The 20,379-nt window shown below is 39.2% G+C and overlaps 1 protein-coding gene across 3 annotated transcripts in view; it reads right to left on the reverse strand.

The window, feature by feature from the left end:
* LDLRAD2 (low density lipoprotein receptor class A domain containing 2) overlaps positions 1 to 20,379 on the reverse strand; it is a 472,593-nt gene that overhangs the window by 139,010 nt on the left and 313,204 nt on the right. The gene's annotated exons all lie outside the window — the stretch shown is intronic.

Raw genomic sequence — 20,379 nt, forward strand, 5'->3', positions numbered from 1 at the left:
AACTGGAAAAACCTCTCTGATTGAGGCTACCAACATGGCGCCATTTTGTACAAGGAACACTTCCGAGGTCATTCTTACTACTACTTCCGTACTACTTTACTACTACTTTACTACCGCTTTACTACTGCTTTACTACCACTTTAGTACTACTTTACCACTACTTAACTAGTACTTTACTGCTACTTTACTACTCTACCACTTTACTCTCACTTTACTACTGCTTCACTACTACTTTACTACCACTTTACTATCATTTTACTACTACTTTGCTATCCTTTTACTACTACTTTAAAGCTATTTTACTACTATTCCACCGCTTTACTATTGGACAATTTTACTACTACTTTACTACTATCTTACTGCTGTTTCACTACTGCCTTACTACCATTTTACTACTTTTTTACTACTGCATTACTACTACTACTTTACTACTGTTTTACTACTACTTTACTGCTATTTTACTACTATTCAACCACTTTACTATTGTTTAACCATTACTTAACTGCTACTTCACTACTGGTTTACTATTGCTTTACTACCACTTTACTTCCACTTTACTACTGCTACTTTATTACTTATCCTACTTTACTATTTATACAGTAGACCTTCCTGAACAATGGCATGCCTGTCTATAGTAACAAATAGTATTGTTACTATTTTACTAATTGTATATACTGCCCCTCATACGTAGATTTAAGGTTGGTTTACAACTTAAAAATGCAAGGTAAAAAACACCTTAACCGGCAGAATTTTTTTTTTAAAAAAATCCCTAAGCCCCGGGGTCACAATTTCAGCAAAAATCTGACTTTTGGCCATTCACTCAAAAATGGTGGCAAACGGTTGCAAATGCTCCCCTGAAAAGTTTGGCGGTCGAAACAGAAGGCTTTTTATCTCAGGAAAAGAAATCAGCCCTCGAAAACTTAACTGTCAGAAAAACATTTTTTTGAAAAAATCCCTAAGCCCCCGAGTCACAATTTCATAAAAAATCTGACTTTCGGCAATTGACTCAAAAATGGTGCCAAATGGTTGCAAATGCTCCCATGAGATGTTTGGCGGTCGAAACAGAAGGCTTTTTATCACAGGACAAGAAAACAGCCCGCGACAACTTAACTGGCAGAAAAAGATTTTTTTCAAAAAATCACTAAGCCCCCGAGTCATAATTTCAGCAAAAATCTGACTTTCGGCAATTGACTCAAAAATGGTGCCAAACGGTTGCAAATGCTCCCATGAGATGTTTGGCGGTCGAAACAGAAGGCTTTTTATCACAGGAAAATAAATCAGCCCGCGACAACTTAACTGTCAGAAAAAGATTTTTTTCAAAAAATCCCTAAGCCCCCGAGTCACAATTTCATAAAAAATCTGACTTTCGGCAATTCACCCAAAAATGGTGGCAAACGGTTGCAAATGCTGCCCTGAAAGGTTTGGCGGTCGAAACAGAAGGCTTTTTATCACAGGACAAGAAATCAGCCCGCGACAACTTAACGGGCAGAAAAAGATTTTTTTGAAAAAATCCATAAGCCCCGGGGTCACAATTTCATTAAAAATCTGACTTTCGGCAATTGACTCAAAAATGGTGCCAAACGGCTGCAAATGCTTCCCTGAGATGTCTGGCGGTCGAAACAGAAGGCTTTTTATCACAGGAAAAGAAATCAGCCCTCGACAACATAACGGGCAGAAAAACATTTTTTTGAAAAAATCCCTAAGCCCCGGGGTCACAATTTCATAAAAAATCTGACTTTCGGCAATTCACCCAAAAATGGTGGCAAACGGTTGCAAATGCTCCCCTGAAAGGTTTGGCGGTCGAAACAGAAGGCTTTTTATCACAGGACAAGAAATCAGCCCGCGACAACTTAACGGGCAGAAAAACATTTTTTTGAAAAAATCCCTAAGCCCCCGGGTCACAATTTCAGCAAAAATCTGAGTTTCGGCAATTGACTCAAAAATGGGGCCAAACCGTTGCACCTGCTCCCATGAGATGTTTGGCGGTTGAAACAGAAGGCTTTTTATCACAGGACAAGAAATCAGCCCGTGACAACTTAACTGGCAGAAAAAGATTTTTTTAAAAAAATCACTAAGCCCCGGGGTCACAATTTCATCAAAAATCTGACTTTCGGCAATTGACTCAAAAATGGTGCCAAACGGTTGCAAATACTCCTCTGATAGGTTTGGGGGTCGAAACAGAAGGCTTTTTATCTCAGGAAAAGAAATCAGCCCTCGACACTACTTTATATGGAAACAACTGGAAAAACCTCTCTGATTGAGGCTACCAACATGGCGCCATTTTGTACAAGGAACACTTCCGAGGTCATTCTTACTACTACTTCAGTACTACTTTACTACTACTTTACTACCGCTTTACTACTGCTTTACAACCACTTTAGTACTACTTTACCACTACTTAACTAGTACTTTACTGCTACTTTACTACTCTACCACTTTACTCTCACTTTACTACTGCTTCACTACTACTTTACTACCACTTTACTATCATTTTACTACTACTTTGCTATCCTTTTACTACTACTTTAAAGCTATTTTACTACTATTCCACCGCTTTACTATTGGACAATTTTACTACTACTTTACTACTATCTTACTGCTGTTTCACTACTGCCTTACTACCATTTTACTACTTTTTTACTACTGCATTACTACTACTACTTTACTACTGTTTTACTACTACTTTACTGCTATTTTACTACTATTCAACCACTTTACTATTGTTTAACCATTACTTAACTGCTACTTCACTACTGGTTTACTATTGCTTTACTACCACTTTACTTCCACTTTACTACTGCTACTTTATTACTTATCCTACTTTACTATTTATACAGTAGACCTTCCTGAACAATGGCATGCCTGTCTATAGTAACAAATAGTATTGTTACTATTTTACTAATTGTATATACTGCCCCTCATACGTAGATTTAAGGTTGGTTTACAACTTAAAAATGCAAGGCAAAAAACACCTTAACCGGCAGAATTTTTTTTTAAAAAAAATCCCTAAGCCCCGGGGTCACAATTTCAGCAAAAATCTGACTTTCGGCCATTCACTCAAAAATGGTGGCAAACGGTTGCAAATGCTCCCCTGAAAAGTTTGGCGGTCGAAACAGAAGGCTTTTTATCTCAGGAAAAGAAATCAGCCCTCGAAAACTTAACTGTCAGAAAAACATTTTTTTGAAAAAATCCCTAAGCCCCCGAGTCACAATTTCATAAAAAATCTGACTTTCGGCAATTGACTCAAAAATGGTGCCAAATGGTTGCAAATGCTCCCATGAGATGTTTGGCGGTCGAAACAGAAGGCTTTTTATCACAGGACAAGAAAACAGCCCGCGACAACTTTACTGGCAGAAAAAGATTTTTTTGAAAAAATCCCTAAACTGATTTGATGGCAAACGGTTGCAAATGCTCCCCTGAAAGGTTTGGCGGTCGAAACAGAAGGCTTTTTATCACAGGAAAAGAAATCAGCCCGTGACAACTTAACTGGCAGAAAAAGATTTTTTTGAAAAAATCCCTAAGCCCCGGGGTCACAATTTCATTAAAAATCTGAGTTTCGGCAATTGACTCAAAAATGGTGCCAAACGGTTGCAAATGCTTCCCTGAGATGTCTGGCGGTCGAAACAGAAGGCTTTTTATCACAGGAAAAGAAATCAGCCCGCAACAACATAACGGGCAGAAAAAGATTTTTTTCAAAAAATCCCTAAGCCCCCGAATCACAATTTCAACAAAAATCTGACTTTCGGCAATTGACTCAAAAATGGTGCCAAACCGTTGCACATGCTCCCATGAGATGTTTGGCGGTTGAAACAGAAGGCTTTTTATCACAGGAAAAGAAATCAGCCCTCGACAACATAACGGGCAGAAAAACATTTTTTTGAAAAAATCCCTAAGCCCCGGGGTCACAATTTCATAAGAAATCTGACTTTCGGCAATTCACCCAAAAATGGTGGCAAACGGTTGCAAATGCTCCCCTGAAAGGTTTGGCGGTCGAAACAGAAGGCTTTTTATCACAGGACAAGAAATCAGCCCGCGACAACTTAACGGGCAGAAAAACATTTTTTTGAAAAATTCCCTTAGCCCTGCTCACAATTTCATCAAAAATCTGAGTTTCGGCAATTGACTCAAAAATGGTGCCAAACGGTTGCCAATGCTCCCCTGAGATCTTTGGCAGTCGAAACAGAAGGCTTTTTATCACAGGACAAGAAATCAGCCTTCGACAACTTAACTGTCAGAAAAAGATTTTTTTAAAAAAATCACTAAGCCCCGGGGTCACAATTTCATCAAAAATCTGACTTTCGGCAATTGACTCAAAAATGGTGCCAAACGGTTGCAAATACTCCTCTGATAGGTTTGGGGGTCGAAACAGAAGGCTTTTTATCTCAGGAAAAGAAATCAGCCCTCGACACTACTTTATATGGAAACAACTGGAAAAACCTCTCTGATTGAGGCTACCAACATGGCGCCATTTTGTACAAGGAACACTTCCGAGGTCATTCTTACTACTACTTCCGTACTACTTTACTACTACTTTACTACCGCTTTACTACTGCTTTACTACCACTTTAGTACTACTTTACCACTACTTAACTAGTACTTTACTGCTACTTTACTACTCTACCACTTTACTCTCACTTTACTACTGCTTCACTACTACTTTACTACCACTTTACTATCATTTTACTACTACTTTGCTATCCTTTTACTACTACTTTAAAGCTATTTTACTACTATTCCACCGCTTTACTATTGGACAATTTTACTACTACTTTACTACTATCTTACTGCTGTTTCACTACTGCCTTACTACCATTTTACTACTTTTTTACTACTGCATTACTACTACTACTTTACTACTGTTTTACTACTACTTTACTGCTATTTTACTACTATTCAACCACTTTACTATTGTTTAACCATTACTTAACTGCTACTTCACTACTGGTTTACTATTGCTTTACTACCACTTTACTTCCACTTTACTACTGCTACTTTATTACTTATCCTACTTTACTATTTATACAGTAGACCTTCCTGAACAATGGCATGCCTGTCTATAGTAACAAATAGTATTGTTACTATTTTACTAATTGTATATACTGCCCCTCATACGTAGATTTAAGGTTGGTTTACAACTTAAAAATGCAAGGTAAAAAACACCTTAACCGGCAGAATTTTTTTTTAAAAAAAATCCCTAAGCCCCGGGGTCACAATTTCAGCAAAAATCTGACTTTTGGCCATTCACTCAAAAATGGTGGCAAACGGTTGCAAATGCTCCCCTGAAAAGTTTGGCGGTCGAAACAGAAGGCTTTTTATCTCAGGAAAAGAAATCAGCCCTCGAAAACTTAACTGTCAGAAAAACATTTTTTTGAAAAAATCCCTAAGCCCCCGAGTCACAATTTCATAAAAAATCTGACTTTCGGCAATTGACTCAAAAATGGTGCCAAATGGTTGCAAATGCTCCCATGAGATGTTTGGCGGTCGAAACAGAAGGCTTTTTATCACAGGACAAGAAAACAGCCCGCGACAACTTAACTGGCAGAAAAAGATTTTTTTCAAAAAATCACTAAGCCCCCGAGTCATAATTTCAGCAAAAATCTGACTTTCGGCAATTGACTCAAAAATGGTGCCAAACGGTTGCAAATGCTCCCATGAGATGTTTGGCGGTCGAAACAGAAGGCTTTTTATCACAGGAAAATAAATCAGCCCGCGACAACTTAACTGTCAGAAAAAGATTTTTTTCAAAAAATCCCTAAGCCCCCGAGTCACAATTTCATAAAAAATCTGACTTTCGGCAATTCACCCAAAAATGGTGGCAAACGGTTGCAAATGCTGCCCTGAAAGGTTTGGCGGTCGAAACAGAAGGCTTTTTATCACAGGACAAGAAATCAGCCCGCGACAACTTAACGGGCAGAAAAAGATTTTTTTGAAAAAATCCATAAGCCCCGGGGTCACAATTTCATTAAAAATCTGACTTTCGGCAATTGACTCAAAAATGGTGCCAAACGGGTGCAAATGCTTCCCTGAGATGTCTGGCGGTCGAAACAGAAGGCTTTTTATCACAGGAAAAGAAATCAGCCCTCGACAACATAACGGGCAGAAAAACATTTTTTTGAAAAAATCCCTAAGCCCCGGGGTCACAATTTCATAAAAAATCTGACTTTCGGCAATTCACCCAAAAATGGTGGCAAACGGTTGCAAATGCTCCCCTGAAAGGTTTGGCGGTCGAAACAGAAGGCTTTCTATCACAGGACAAGAAATCAGCCCGCGACAACTTAACGGGCAGAAAAACATTTTTTTGAAAAAATCCCTAAGCCCCCGGGTCACAATTTCAGCAAAAATCTGAGTTTCGGCAATTGACTCAAAAATGGGGCCAAACCGTTGCACCTGCTCCCATGAGATGTTTGGCGGTTGAAACAGAAGGCTTTTTATCACAGGACAAGAAATCAGCCCGTGACAACTTAACTGGCAGAAAAAGATTTTTTTTAAAAAATCACTAAGCCCCGGGGTCACAATTTCATCAAAAATCTGACTTTCGGCAATTGACTCAAAAATGGTGCCAAACGGTTGCAAATACTCCTCTGATAGGTTTGGGGGTCGAAACAGAAGGCTTTTTATCTCAGGAAAAGAAATCAGCCCTCGACACTACTTTATATGGAAACAACTGGAAAAACCTCTCTGATTGAGGCTACCAACATGGCGCCATTTTGTACAAGGAACACTTCCGAGGTCATTCTTACTACTACTTCAGTACTACTTTACTACTACTTTACTACCGCTTTACTACTGCTTTACTACCACTTTAGTACTACTTTACCACTACTTAACTAGTACTTTACTGCTACTTTACTACTCTACCACTTTACTCTCACTTTACTACTGCTTCACTACTACTTTACTACCACTTTACTATCATTTTACTACTACTTTGCTATCCTTTTACTACTACTTTAAAGCTATTTTACTACTATTCCACCGCTTTACTATTGGACAATTTTACTACTACTTTACTACTATCTTACTGCTGTTTCACTACTGCCTTACTACCATTTTACTACTTTTTTACTACTGCATTACTACTACTACTTTACTACTGTTTTACTACTACTTTACTGCTATTTTACTACTATTCAACCACTTTACTATTGTTTAACCATTACTTAACTGCTACTTCACTACTGGTTTACTGTTGCTTTACTACCACTTTACTTCCACTTTACTACTGCTACTTTATTACTTATCCTACTTTACTATTTATACAGTAGACCTTCCTGAACAATGGCATGCCTGTCTATAGTAACAAATAGTATTGTTACTATTTTACTAATTGTATATACTGCCCCTCATACGTAGATTTAAGGTTGGTTTACAACTTAAAAATGCAAGGTAAAAAACACCTTAACCGGCAGAATTTTTTTTTTAAAAAAATCCCTAAGCCCCGGGGTCACAATTTCAGCAAAAATCTGACTTTTGGCCATTCACTCAAAAATGGTGGCAAACGGTTGCAAATGCTCCCCTGAAAAGTTTGGCGGTCGAAACAGAAGGCTTTTTATCTCAGGAAAAGAAATCAGCCCTCGAAAACTTAACTGTCAGAAAAACATTTTTTTGAAAAAATCCCTAAGCCCCCGAGTCACAATTTCATAAAAAATCTGACTTTCGGCAATTGACTCAAAAATGGTGCCAAATGGTTGCAAATGCTCCCATGAGATGTTTGGCGGTCGAAACAGAAGGCTTTTTATCACAGGACAAGAAAACAGCCCACGACAACTTTACTGGCAGAAAAAGATTTTTTTGAAAAAATCCCTAAACTGATTTGATGGCAAACGGTTGCAAATGCTCCCCTGAAAGGTTTGGCGGTCGAAACAGAAGGCTTTTTATCACAGGAAAAGAAATCAGCCCGTGACAACTTAACTGGCAGAAAAAGATTTTTTTGAAAAAATCCCTAAGCCCCGGGGTCACAATTTCATTAAAAATCTGAGTTTCGGCAATTGACTCAAAAATGGTGCCAAACGGTTGCAAATACTTCCCTGAGATGTCTGGCGGTCGAAACAGAAGGCTTTTTATCACAGGAAAAGAAATCAGCCCGCAACAACATAACGGGCAGAAAAAGATTTTTTTCAAAAAATCCCTAAGCCCCCGAATCACAATTTCAACAAAAATCTGACTTTCGGCAATTGACTCAAAAATGGTGCCAAACCGTTGCACATGCTCCCATGAGATGTTTGGCGGTTGAAACAGAAGGCTTTTTATCACAGGAAAAGAAATCAGCCCTCGACAACATAACGGGCAGAAAAACATTTTTTTGAAAAAATCCCTAAGCCCCGGGGTCACAATTTCATAAGAAATCTGACTTTCGGCAATTCACCCAAAAATGGTGGCAAACGGTTGCAAATGCTCCCCTGAAAGGTTTGGCGGTCGAAACAGAAGGCTTTTTATCACAGGACAAGAAATCAGCCCGCGACAACTTAACGGGCAGAAAAACATTTTTTTGAAAAATTCCCTTAGCCCTGCTCACAATTTCATCAAAAATCTGAGTTTCGGCAATTGACTCAAAAATGGTGCCAAACGGTTGCCAATGCTCCCCTGAGATCTTTGGCAGTCGAAACAGAAGGCTTTTTATCACAGGACAAGAAATCAGCCCGTGACAACTTAACTGTCAGAAAAAGATTTTTTTAAAAAAATCACTAAGCCCCGGGGTCACAATTTCATCAAAAATCTGACTTTCGGCAATTGACTCAAAAATGGTGCCAAACGGTTGCAAATACTCCTCTGATAGGTTTGGGGGTCGAAACAGAAGGCTTTTTATCTCAGGAAAAGAAATCAGCCCTCGACACTACTTTATATGGAAACAACTGGAAAAACCTCTCTGATTGAGGCTACCAACATGGCGCCATTTTGTACAAGGAACACTTCCGAGGTCATTCTTACTACTACTTCCGTACTACTTTACTACTACTTTACTACCGCTTTACTACTGCTTTACTACCACTTTAGTACTACTTTACCACTACTTAACTAGTACTTTACTGCTACTTTACTACTCTACCACTTTACTCTCACTTTACTACTGCTTCACTACTACTTTACTACCACTTTACTATCATTTTACTACTACTTTGCTATCCTTTTACTACTACTTTAAAGCTATTTTACTACTATTCCACCGCTTTACTATTGGACAATTTTACTACTACTTTATTACTATCTTACTGCTGTTTCACTACTGCCTTACTACCATTTTACTACTTTTTTACTACTGCATTACTACTACTACTTTACTACTGTTTTACTACTACTTTACTGCTATTTTACTACTATTCAACCACTTTACTATTGTTTAACCATTACTTAACTGCTACTTCACTACTGGTTTACTATTGCTTTACTACCACTTTACTTCCACTTTACTACTGCTACTTTATTACTTATCCTACTTTACTATTTATACAGTAGACCTTCCTGAACAATGGCATGCCTGTCTATAGTAACAAATAGTATTGTTACTATTTTACTAATTGTATATACTGCCCCTCATACGTAGATTTAAGGTTGGTTTACAACTTAAAAATGCAAGGTAAAAAACACCTTAACCGGCAGAATTTTTTTTTTAAAAAAATCCCTAAGCCCCGGGGTCACAATTTCAGCAAAAATCTGACTTTTGGCCATTCACTCAAAAATGGTGGCAAACGGTTGCAAATGCTCCCCTGAAAAGTTTGGCGGTGGAAACAGAAGGCTTTTTATCTCAGGAAAAGAAATCAGCCCTCGAAAACTTAACTGTCAGAAAAACATTTTTTTGAAAAAATCCCTAAGCCCCCGAGTCACAATTTCATAAAAAATCTGACTTTCGGCAATTGACTCAAAAATGGTGCCAAATGGTTGCAAATGCTCCCATGAGATGTTTGGCGGTCGAAACAGAAGGCTTTTTATCACAGGACAAGAAAACAGCCCGCGACAACTTAACTGGCAGAAAAAGATTTTTTTCAAAAAATCACTAAGCCCCCGAGTCATAATTTCAGCAAAAATCTGACTTTCGGCAATTGACTCAAAAATGGTGCCAAACGGTTGCAAATGCTCCCATGAGATGTTTGGCGGTCGAAACAGAAGGCTTTTTATCACAGGAAAATAAATCAGCCCGCGACAACTTAACTGTCAGAAAAAGATTTTTTTCAAAAAATCCCTAAGCCCCCGAGTCACAATTTCATAAAAAATCTGACTTTCGGCAATTCACCCAAAAATGGTGGCAAACGGTTGCAAATGCTGCCCTGAAAGGTTTGGCGGTCGAAACAGAAGGCTTTTTATCACAGGACAAGAAATCAGCCCGCGACAACTTAACGGGCAGAAAAAGATTTTTTTGAAAAAATCCATAAGCCCCGGGGTCACAATTTCATTAAAAATCTGACTTTCGGCAATTGACTCAAAAATGGTGCCAAACGGCTGCAAATGCTTCCCTGAGATGTCTGGCGGTCGAAACAGAAGGCTTTTTATCACAGGAAAAGAAATCAGCCCTCGACAACATAACGGGCAGAAAAACATTTTTTTGAAAAAATCCCTAAGCCCCGGGGTCACAATTTCATAAAAAATCTGACTTTCGGCAATTCACCCAAAAATGGTGGCAAACGGTTGCAAATGCTCCCCTGAAAGGTTTGGCGGTCGAAACAGAAGGCTTTTTATCACAGGACAAGAAATCAGCCCGCGACAACTTAACGGGCAGAAAAACATTTTTTTGAAAAAATCCCTAAGCCCCCGGGTCACAATTTCAGCAAAAATCTGAGTTTCGGCAATTGACTCAAAAATGGGGCCAAACCGTTGCACCTGCTCCCATGAGATGTTTGGCGGTTGAAACAGAAGGCTTTTTATCACAGGACAAGAAATCAGCCCGTGACAACTTAACTGGCAGAAAAAGATTTTTTTAAAAAAATCACTAAGCCCCGGGGTCACAATTTCATCAAAAATCTGACTTTCGGCAATTGACTCAAAAATGGTGCCAAACGGTTGCAAATACTCCTCTGATAGGTTTGGGGGTCGAAACAGAAGGCTTTTTATCTCAGGAAAAGAAATCAGCCCTCGACACTACTTTATATGGAAACAACTGGAAAAACCTCTCTGATTGAGGCTACCAACATGGCGCCATTTTGTACAAGGAACACTTCCGAGGTCATTCTTACTACTACTTCAGTACTACTTTACTACTACTTTACTACCGCTTTACTACTGCTTTACTACCACTTTAGTACTACTTTACCACTACTTAACTAGTACTTTACTGCTACTTTACTACTCTACCACTTTACTCTCACTTTACTACTGCTTCACTACTACTTTACTACCACTTTACTATCATTTTACTACTACTTTACTATCCTTTTACTACTACTTTAAAGCTATTTTACTACTATTCCACCGCTTTACTATTGGACAATTTTACTACTACTTTACTACTATCTTACTGCTGTTTCACTACTGCCTTACTACCATTTTACTACTTTTTTACTACTGCATTACTACTACTACTTTACTACTGTTTTACTACTACTTTACTGCTATTTTACTACTATTCAACCACTTTACTATTGTTTAACCATTACTTAACTGCTACTTCACTACTGGTTTACTGTTGCTTTACTACCACTTTACTTCCACTTTACTACTGCTACTTTATTACTTATCCTACTTTACTATTTATACAGTAGACCTTCCTGAACAATGGCATGCCTGTCTATAGTAACAAATAGTATTGTTACTATTTTACTAATTGTATATACTGCCCCTCATACGTAGATTTAAGGTTGGTTTACAACTTAAAAATGCAAGGCAAAAAACACCTTAACCGGCAGAATTTTTTTTTTAAAAAAATCCCTAAGCCCCGGGGTCACAATTTCAGCAAAAATCTGACTTTCGGCCATTCACTCAAAAATGGTGGCAAACGGTTGCAAATGCTCCCCTGAAAAGTTTGGCGGTCGAAACAGAAGGTTTTTTATCTCAGGAAAAGAAATCAGCCCTCGAAAACTTAACTGTCAGAAAAACATTTTTTTGAAAAAATCCCTAAGCCCCCGAGTCACAATTTCATAAAAAATCTGACTTTCGGCAATTGACTCAAAAATGGTGCCAAATGGTTGCAAATGCTCCCATGAGATGTTTGGCGGTCGAAACAGAAGGCTTTTTATCACAGGACAAGAAAACAGCCCACGACAACTTTACTGGCAGAAAAAGATTTTTTTGAAAAAATCCCTAAACTGATTTGATGGCAAACGGTTGCAAATGCTCCCCTGAAAGGTTTGGGGGTCGAAACAGAAGGCTTTTTATCACAGGAAAAGAAATCAGCCCGTGACAACTTAACTGGCAGAAAAAGATTTTTTTGAAAAAATCCCTAAGCCCCGGGGTCACAATTTCATTAAAAATCTGAGTTTCGGCAATTGACTCAAAAATGGTGCCAAACGGTTGCAAATGCTTCCCTGAGATGTCTGGCGGTCGAAACAGAAGGCTTTTTATCACAGGAAAAGAAATCAGCCCGCAACAACATAACGGGCAGAAAAAGATTTTTTTCAAAAAATCCCTAAGCCCCCGAATCACAATTTCAACAAAAATCTGACTTTCGGCAATTGACTCAAAAATGGTGCCAAACCGTTGCACATGCTCCCATGAGATGTTTGGCGGTTGTAACAGAAGGCTTTTTATCACAGGAAAAGAAATCAGCCCTCGACAACATAACGGGCAGAAAAACATTTTTTTGAAAAAATCCCTAAGCCCCGGGGTCACAATTTCATAAGAAATCTGACTTTCGGCAATTCACCCAAAAATGGTGGCAAACGGTTGCAAATGCTCCCCTGAAAGGTTTGGCGGTCGAAACAGAAGGCTTTTTATCACAGGACAAGAAATCAGCCCGCGACAACTTAACTGGCAGAAAAACATTTTTTTGAAAAAATCCCTTAGCCCTGCTCACAATTTCATCAAAAATCTGAGTTTCGGCAATTGACTCAAAAATGGTGCCAAACGGTTGCCAATGCTCCCCTGAGATCTTTGGCAGTCGAAACAGAAGGCTTTTTATCACAGGACAAGAAATCAGCCTTCGACAACTTAACTGTCAGAAAAAGATTTTTTTTAAAAAATCACTAAGCCCCGGGGTCACAATTTCATCAAAAATCTGACTTTCGGCAATTGACTCAAAAATGGTGCCAAACGGTTGCAAATACTCCTCTGATAGGTTTGGGGGTCGAAACAGAAGGCTTTTTATCTCAGGAAAAGAAATCAGCCCTCGACACTACTTTATATGGAAACAACTGGAAAAACCTCTCTGATTGAGGCTACCAACATGGCGCCATTTTGTACAAGGAACACTTCCGAGGTCATTCTTACTACTACTTCAGTACTACTTTACTACTACTTTACTACCGCTTTACTACTGCTTTACTACCACTTTAGTACTACTTTACCACTACTTAACTAGTACTTTACTGCTACTTTACTACTCTACCACTTTACTCTCACTTTACTACTGCTTCACTACTACTTTACTACCACTTTACTATCATTTTACTACTACTTTGCTATCCTTTTACTACTACTTTAAAGCTATTTTACTACTATTCCACCGCTTTACTATTGGACAATTTTACTACTACTTTACTACTATCTTACTGCTGTTTCACTACTGCCTTACTACCATTTTACTACTTTTTTACTACTGCATTACTACTACTACTTTACTACTGTTTTACTACTACTTTACTGCTATTTTACTACTATTCAACCACTTTACTATTGTTTAACCATTACTTAACTGCTACTTCACTACTGGTTTACTATTGCTTTACTACCACTTTACTTCCACTTTACTACTGCTACTTTATTACTTATCCTACTTTACTATTTATACAGTAGACCTTCCTGAACAATGGCATGCCTGTCTATAGTAACAAATAGTATTGTTACTATTTTACTAATTGTATATACTGCCCCTCATACGTAGATTTAAGGTTGGTTTACAACTTAAAAATGCAAGGTAAAAAACACCTTAACCGGCAGAATTTTTTTTTAAAAAAAATCCCTAAGCCCCGGGGTCACAATTTCAGCAAAAATCTGACTTTTGGCCATTCACTCAAAAATGGTGGCAAACGGTTGCAAATGCTCCCCTGAAAGGTTTGGCGGTCGAAACAGAAGGCTTTTTATCACAGGAAAAGAAATCAGCCCGTGACAACTTAACTGGCAGAAAAAGATTTTTTTCAAAAAATCACTAAGCCCCCGAGTCATAATTTCAGCAAAAATCTGACTTTCGGCAATTGACTCAAAAATGGAGGCAAACGGTTGCAAATGCTCCCATGAGATGTTTGGCGGTCGAAACAGAAGGCTTTTTATCACAGGAAAATAAATCAGCCCGCGACAACTTAACTGTCAGAAAAAGATTTTTTTCAAAAAATCCCTAAGCCCCCGAAAAACAATTTCAGCAAAAATCTGACTTTCGGCAATTGACTCAAAAATGGTGCCAAACGGTTGCAAATGCTTCCTTGAGATGTCTAGCGGTCGAAACAGAAGGCTTTTTATCACAGGACAAGAAATCAGCCCGCGACAACTTTACTGGCAGAAAAAGATTTTTTTGAAAAAATCCCTAAACTGATTTGATGGCAAACGGTTGCAAATGCTCCCCTGAAAGGTTTGGCGGTCGAAACAGAAGGCTTTTTATCACAGGAAAAGAAATCAGCCCGTGACAACTTAACTGGCAGAAAAAGATTTTTTTGAAAAAATCCCTAAGCCCCGGGGTCACAATGTCATAAAAAATCTGAGTTTCGGCAATTGACTCAAAAATGGTGCGAAACGGTTGCAAATGCTTCCCTGAGATGTCTGGCGGTCGAAACAGAAGGCTTTTTATCACAGGAAAAGAAATCAGCCCTCGACAACATAACGGGTAGAAAAACATTTTTTTGAAAAAATCCCTAAGCCCCGGGGTCACAATTTCGTAAAAAATCTGACTTTCGGCAATTCACCCAAAAATGGTGGCAAACGGTTGCAAATGCTCCCCTGAAAAGTTTGGCGGTCAAAACAGAAGGCTTTTTATCACAGGACAGGAAATCCATAACCGGCAGGAAACCGGGGTCACAATTTCATTAAAAATCTACTTTATATGGAAACAACTGGAAAACCCTCTCTGATTGAGGCTACCAACATGGCGCCATTTTGTACAATGAACACTTCCGAGGTCATTCTTACTACTACTTTACTACTACTTTACTACTACTTTACTACCACTTTACTACTACTTTACTACCGCTTTACTACTACTTTACTACCACTTTACTACCACTTTACTACTACTTTACTACTACCTTACCTCTACTTTACTACTGCTTCACTACTGCTTCACTACTACTTTACTACCATTTTGTGGTCGAGACAGAAGTCTTTTTATCACAGGACAGAAAATCCTTAACTGGCAGAAACACATTTTTTTGAAAAAATCCCTAAGCCCCTGGGTCACAATTTCAGCAAAAATCTGAGTTTCGGCAATTGACTCAAAAATGGTGCCAAACTGTTGCACCTGCTCCCATGAGATGTTTGGCGGTCGAAACAGAAGGCTTTTTATCACAGGACAAGAAATCAGCCCGTGACAACTTAACTGGCAGAAAAAGATTTTTTTTAAAAAATCCCTAAGCCCCGGGGTCACAATTTCATAAAAAATCTGACATTCGGCAATTGACTCAAAAATGGTGCCAAACGGTTGCACATGCTCCCATGAGATGTTTGGCGGTTGAAACAGAAGGCTTTTTATCACAGGACAAGAAATCAGCCCGCGACAACTTTACTGGCAGAAAAAGATTTTTTTGAAAAAATCCCTAAACTGATTTGATGGCAAACGGTTGCAAATGCTCCCCTGAAAGGTTTGGCGGTCGAAACAGAAGGCTTTTTATCACAGGAAAAGAAATCAGCCCGCGACAACATAACTGGCAGAAAAAGATTTTTTTGAAAAAATCCCTAAGCCCCGGGGTCACAATTTCATAAAAAATCTGACTTTCGGCAATTGACTCAAAAATGGTGCGAAACGGTTGCAAATGCTACCCTGAGATGTTTCGCGGTCGAAACAGAAGCCTTTTTATCACAGGAAAAGAAATCAGCCGCGACAACTTAACTGTCAGAAAAAGATTTTTTTCAAAAAATCCCTAAGCCCCCGAGTTACAATTTCAGCAAAAATCTGACTTTCGGCAATTGACTCAAAAATGGTGCCAAACGGTTGCAAATGCTCCCATGAGATGTTTGGCGGTCGAAACAGAAGGCTTTTTATCACAGGACAAGAAATCAGCCCGCGACAACATAACTGGCAGAAAAATATTTTTTTGAAAAAATCCCTAAGCCCCGGGGTCACAATTTCATAAAAAATCTGACTTTCGGCAATTGACTCAAAAATGGTGCGAAACGGTTGCAAATGCTACCCTGAGATGTTTCGCGGTCGAAACAGAAGCCTTTTTATCACAGGAAAAGAAATCAGCCGCGACAACTTAACTGTCAGAAAAAGATTTTTTTCAAAAAATCCCTAAGCCCCCGAGTTACAATTTCAGCAAAAATCTGACTTTCGGCAATTGACTCAAAAATGGTGCCAAACGGTTGCAAATGCTCCCATGAGATGTTTGGCGGTCAAAACAGAAGGCTTTTTATCACAGGACAAGAAATCAGCCCGCGACAACTTAACGGGCAGAAAAAGATTTTTTTGAAAAAATGCCTAAACCCCAGGGTCACAATTTCAGCAAAAATCTGACTTTCGGCAATTGACTCAAAAATGGTGCGAAATGGTTGCAAATGCTCCCATTAGATGTTTGGCGGTCGAAACAAAGGCTTTTTATCACAGGACAAGAAATCAGCCCGCGACAACTTTACTGGCAGAAAAAGATTTTTTTGAAAAAATCCCTAAGCCCCGGGGTCACAATGTCATCAAAAATCTGACTTTCGGCAATTGACTCAAAAATGGTGTGAAACGCTTGCAAATGCTCCCATGAGATATTTGGCTGTCGAAACAGAAGGATTTTTATCACAGGAAAAGAAATCAGCCCTCGACAACATAACGGGGCGAAAAAGATTTTTTTGAAAAAATCCCTAAGCCCCGGGGTCACAATTTCATTAAAAATCTGACTTTCGGCAATTGACTCAAAAATGGTGCCAAACGGTTGCAAATGCTCCCATGAGATGTTTGGCGGTCAAAACAGAAGGCTTTTTATCACAGGACAAGAAATCAGCCCGCGACAACTTAACGGGCAGAAAAAGATTTTTTTGAAAAAATGCCTAAACCCCGGGGTCACAATTTCAGCAAAAATCTGACTTTCGGCAATTGACTCAAAAATGGTGCGAAACGGTTGCAAATGCTCCCATTAGATGTTTGGCGGTCGAAACAGAAGGCTTTTTATCACAGGACAAGAAATCAGCCCGCGACAACTTTACTGGCAGAAAAAGATTTTTTTGAAAAAATCCCTAAGCCCCGGGGTCACAATGTCATCAAAAATCTGACTTTCGGCAATTGACTCAAAAATGGTGCCAAACGGTTGCAAATGCTTCCCTGAGATGTCTGGCGGTCGAAACAGAAGGCTTTTTATCACAGGAAAAGAAATCAGCCCTCGACAACATAACGGGCAGAAATATTTTTATTTGAAATAATCCCTAATCCCCGGGGTCACAATTTCATAAAAAATCTGACATTCGGCAATTGACTCAAAAATGGTGCGAAACGCTTGCAAATGCTCCCATGAGATATTTGGCTGTCGAAACAGAAGGCTTTTTATCACAGGAAAAGAAATCAGCCCTCGACAACATAACGGGCAGAAAAAGATTTTTTTGAAAAAATCCCTAAGCCCCGGGGTCACAATTTCATAAAAAATCTGACTTTCGGCAATTGACTCAAAAATGGTGCCAAACGGTTGCAAATGCTTCCCTGAGATGTCTGGCGGTCGAAACAGAAGGCTTTTTATCACAGGACAAGAAATCAGCCCGCAACAACATAACGGGCAGAAAAAGATTTTTTTGAAAAAATCCCTAAGCTCCGGGGTCACAATTTCATAAAAAATCTGACTTTCGGCAATTGATTCAAAAATGGTGCCAAACGGTTGCAAATGCTCCCATGAGATATTTGGCTGTCGAAACAGAAGGCTTTTTATCACAGGAAAAGAAATCAGCCCTCGACAACATAACGGGCAGAAATATTTTTTTTGAAAAAATCCCTAAGCCCCGGGGTCACAATTTCATAAAAAATCTGACATTCGGCAATTGACTCAAAAATGGTGCGAAACGCTTGCAAATGCTCCCATGAGATATTTGGCTGTCGAAACAGAAGGCTTTTTATCACAGGAAAAGAAATCAGCCCTCGACAACATAACGGGCAGAAAAACATTTTTTTGAAAAAATCCCTAAGCCCCGGGGTCACAATTTCATAAAAAATCTGACATTCGGCAAATGACTCAAAAATGGTGCGAAACGCTTGCAAATGCTCCCATGAGATATTTGGCTGTCGAAACAGAAGGCTTTTTATCACAGGAAAAGAAATCAGCCCTCGACAACATAACGGGCAGAAAAAGATTTTTTTGAAAAAATCCCTAAGCCCCGGGGTCACAATTTCATAAAAAATCTGACTTTCGGCAATTGACTCAAAAATGCTGCCAAACGGTTGCAAATGCTTCCCTGAGATGTCTGGCGGTCGAAACAGAAGGCTTTTTATCACAGGACAAGAAATCAGCCCGCAACAACATAACGGGCAGAAAAAGATTTTTTTGAAAAAATCCCTAAGCTCCGGGGTCACAATTTCATAAAAAATCTGACTTTCGGCAATTGATTCAAAAATGGTGCCAAACGGTTGCAAATGCTCCCATGAGATATTTGGCTGTCGAAACAGAAGGCTTTTTATCACAGGAAAAGAAATCAGCCCTCGACAACATAACGGGCAGAAATATTTTTTTTGAAAAAATCCCTAAGCCCCGGGGTCACAATTTCATAAAAAATCTGACATTCGGCAATTGACTCAAAAATGGTGCGAAACGCTTGCAAATGCTCCCATGAGATATTTGGCTGTCGAAACAGAAGGCTTTTTATCACAGGAAAAGAAATCAGCCCTCGACAACATAACGGGCAGAAAAACATTTTTTTGAAAAAATCCCTAAGCCCCGGGGTCACAATTTCATAAAAAATCTGACATTCGGCAAATGACTCAAAAATGGTGCGAAACGCTTGCAAATGCTCCCCTGAGAGGTTAGGGGGCCGAAACAGAAGGCTTTTTATCACAGGAAAAGAAATCAGCCCGCGACAACATAACGGGCAGAAAAACATTTTTTGGAAAAAATCCCTAAGCCCCCGGGTCACAATTTCAGCAAAAATCTGACTTTCGGCAATTGACTCAAAAATGCTGCCAAACGGTTGCAAATGCTTCCCTGAGATGTCTGGCGGTCGAAACAGAAGGCTTTTTATCACAGGACAAGAAATCAGCCCGCGACAACTTAACAGGCAGAAAAACATTTTTTGGAAAAAATCCCTAAGCCCCCGGGTCACAATTTCAGCAAAAATCTGACTTTCGGCAATTGACTCAAAAATGGTGCCAAACGGTTGCAAATGCTTCCCTGAAAGGTTTGGCGGTCGAAACAGAAGGCTTTTTATCACAGGAAAAGAAATCAGCCCTCGACAACATAACGGGCAGAAAAACATTTTTTTGAAAATATCCCTAAGCCCCGGGGTCACAATTTCATAAAAAATCTGACTTTCGGCAATTCACCCAAAAATGGTGGCAAACGGTTGCAAATGCTCCCCTGAAAGGTTTCGCGGTCGAAACAGAAGGCTTTTTATCACAGGAAAAGAAATCAGCCCGCGACAACTTAACGGGCAGAAAAACATTTTTTTGAAAAAATCTCTAAGCTCCCGGGTCACAATTTCATAAAAAATCTTACAATCGGCAATTGACTCAAAAATGGTGCGAAATGGTTGCAAATGCTACCCTGAAAGGTTTGGCGGTCGAAACAGAAGGCTTTTTATCACAGGACAAGAAATCAGCCCGCGACAACTTAACTGGCAGAAACAGATTTTTTTGAAAAAATCCCTTAGCCCCGGTCACAATTTCATCAAAAATCTGAGTTTCGGCAATTGACTCAAAAATGGTGCCAAACGGTTGGAAATACTCCTCTGATAGGTTTGGGGGTCGAAACAGAAGGCTTTTTATCTCAGGAAAAGAAATCAGCCCTCGACACTACTTTATATGGAAACAACTGGAAAAACCTCTGTGATTGAGGCTACCAACATGGCGCCATTTTGTACAAGGAACACTTCCGAGGTCATTCTTACTACTACTTTAGTACTACTTTACTACTACTTTACTACCGCTTTACTACTGCTTTACTACCACTTTACTACTACTTTACCACTACTTAA

The sequence above is a fragment of the Podarcis erhardii genome (genome assembly GCF_964252035.2).
Source record: "Podarcis erhardii genome assembly, chromosome: 7".
Taxonomy (NCBI): domain Eukaryota; kingdom Metazoa; phylum Chordata; class Lepidosauria; order Squamata; family Lacertidae; genus Podarcis; species Podarcis erhardii.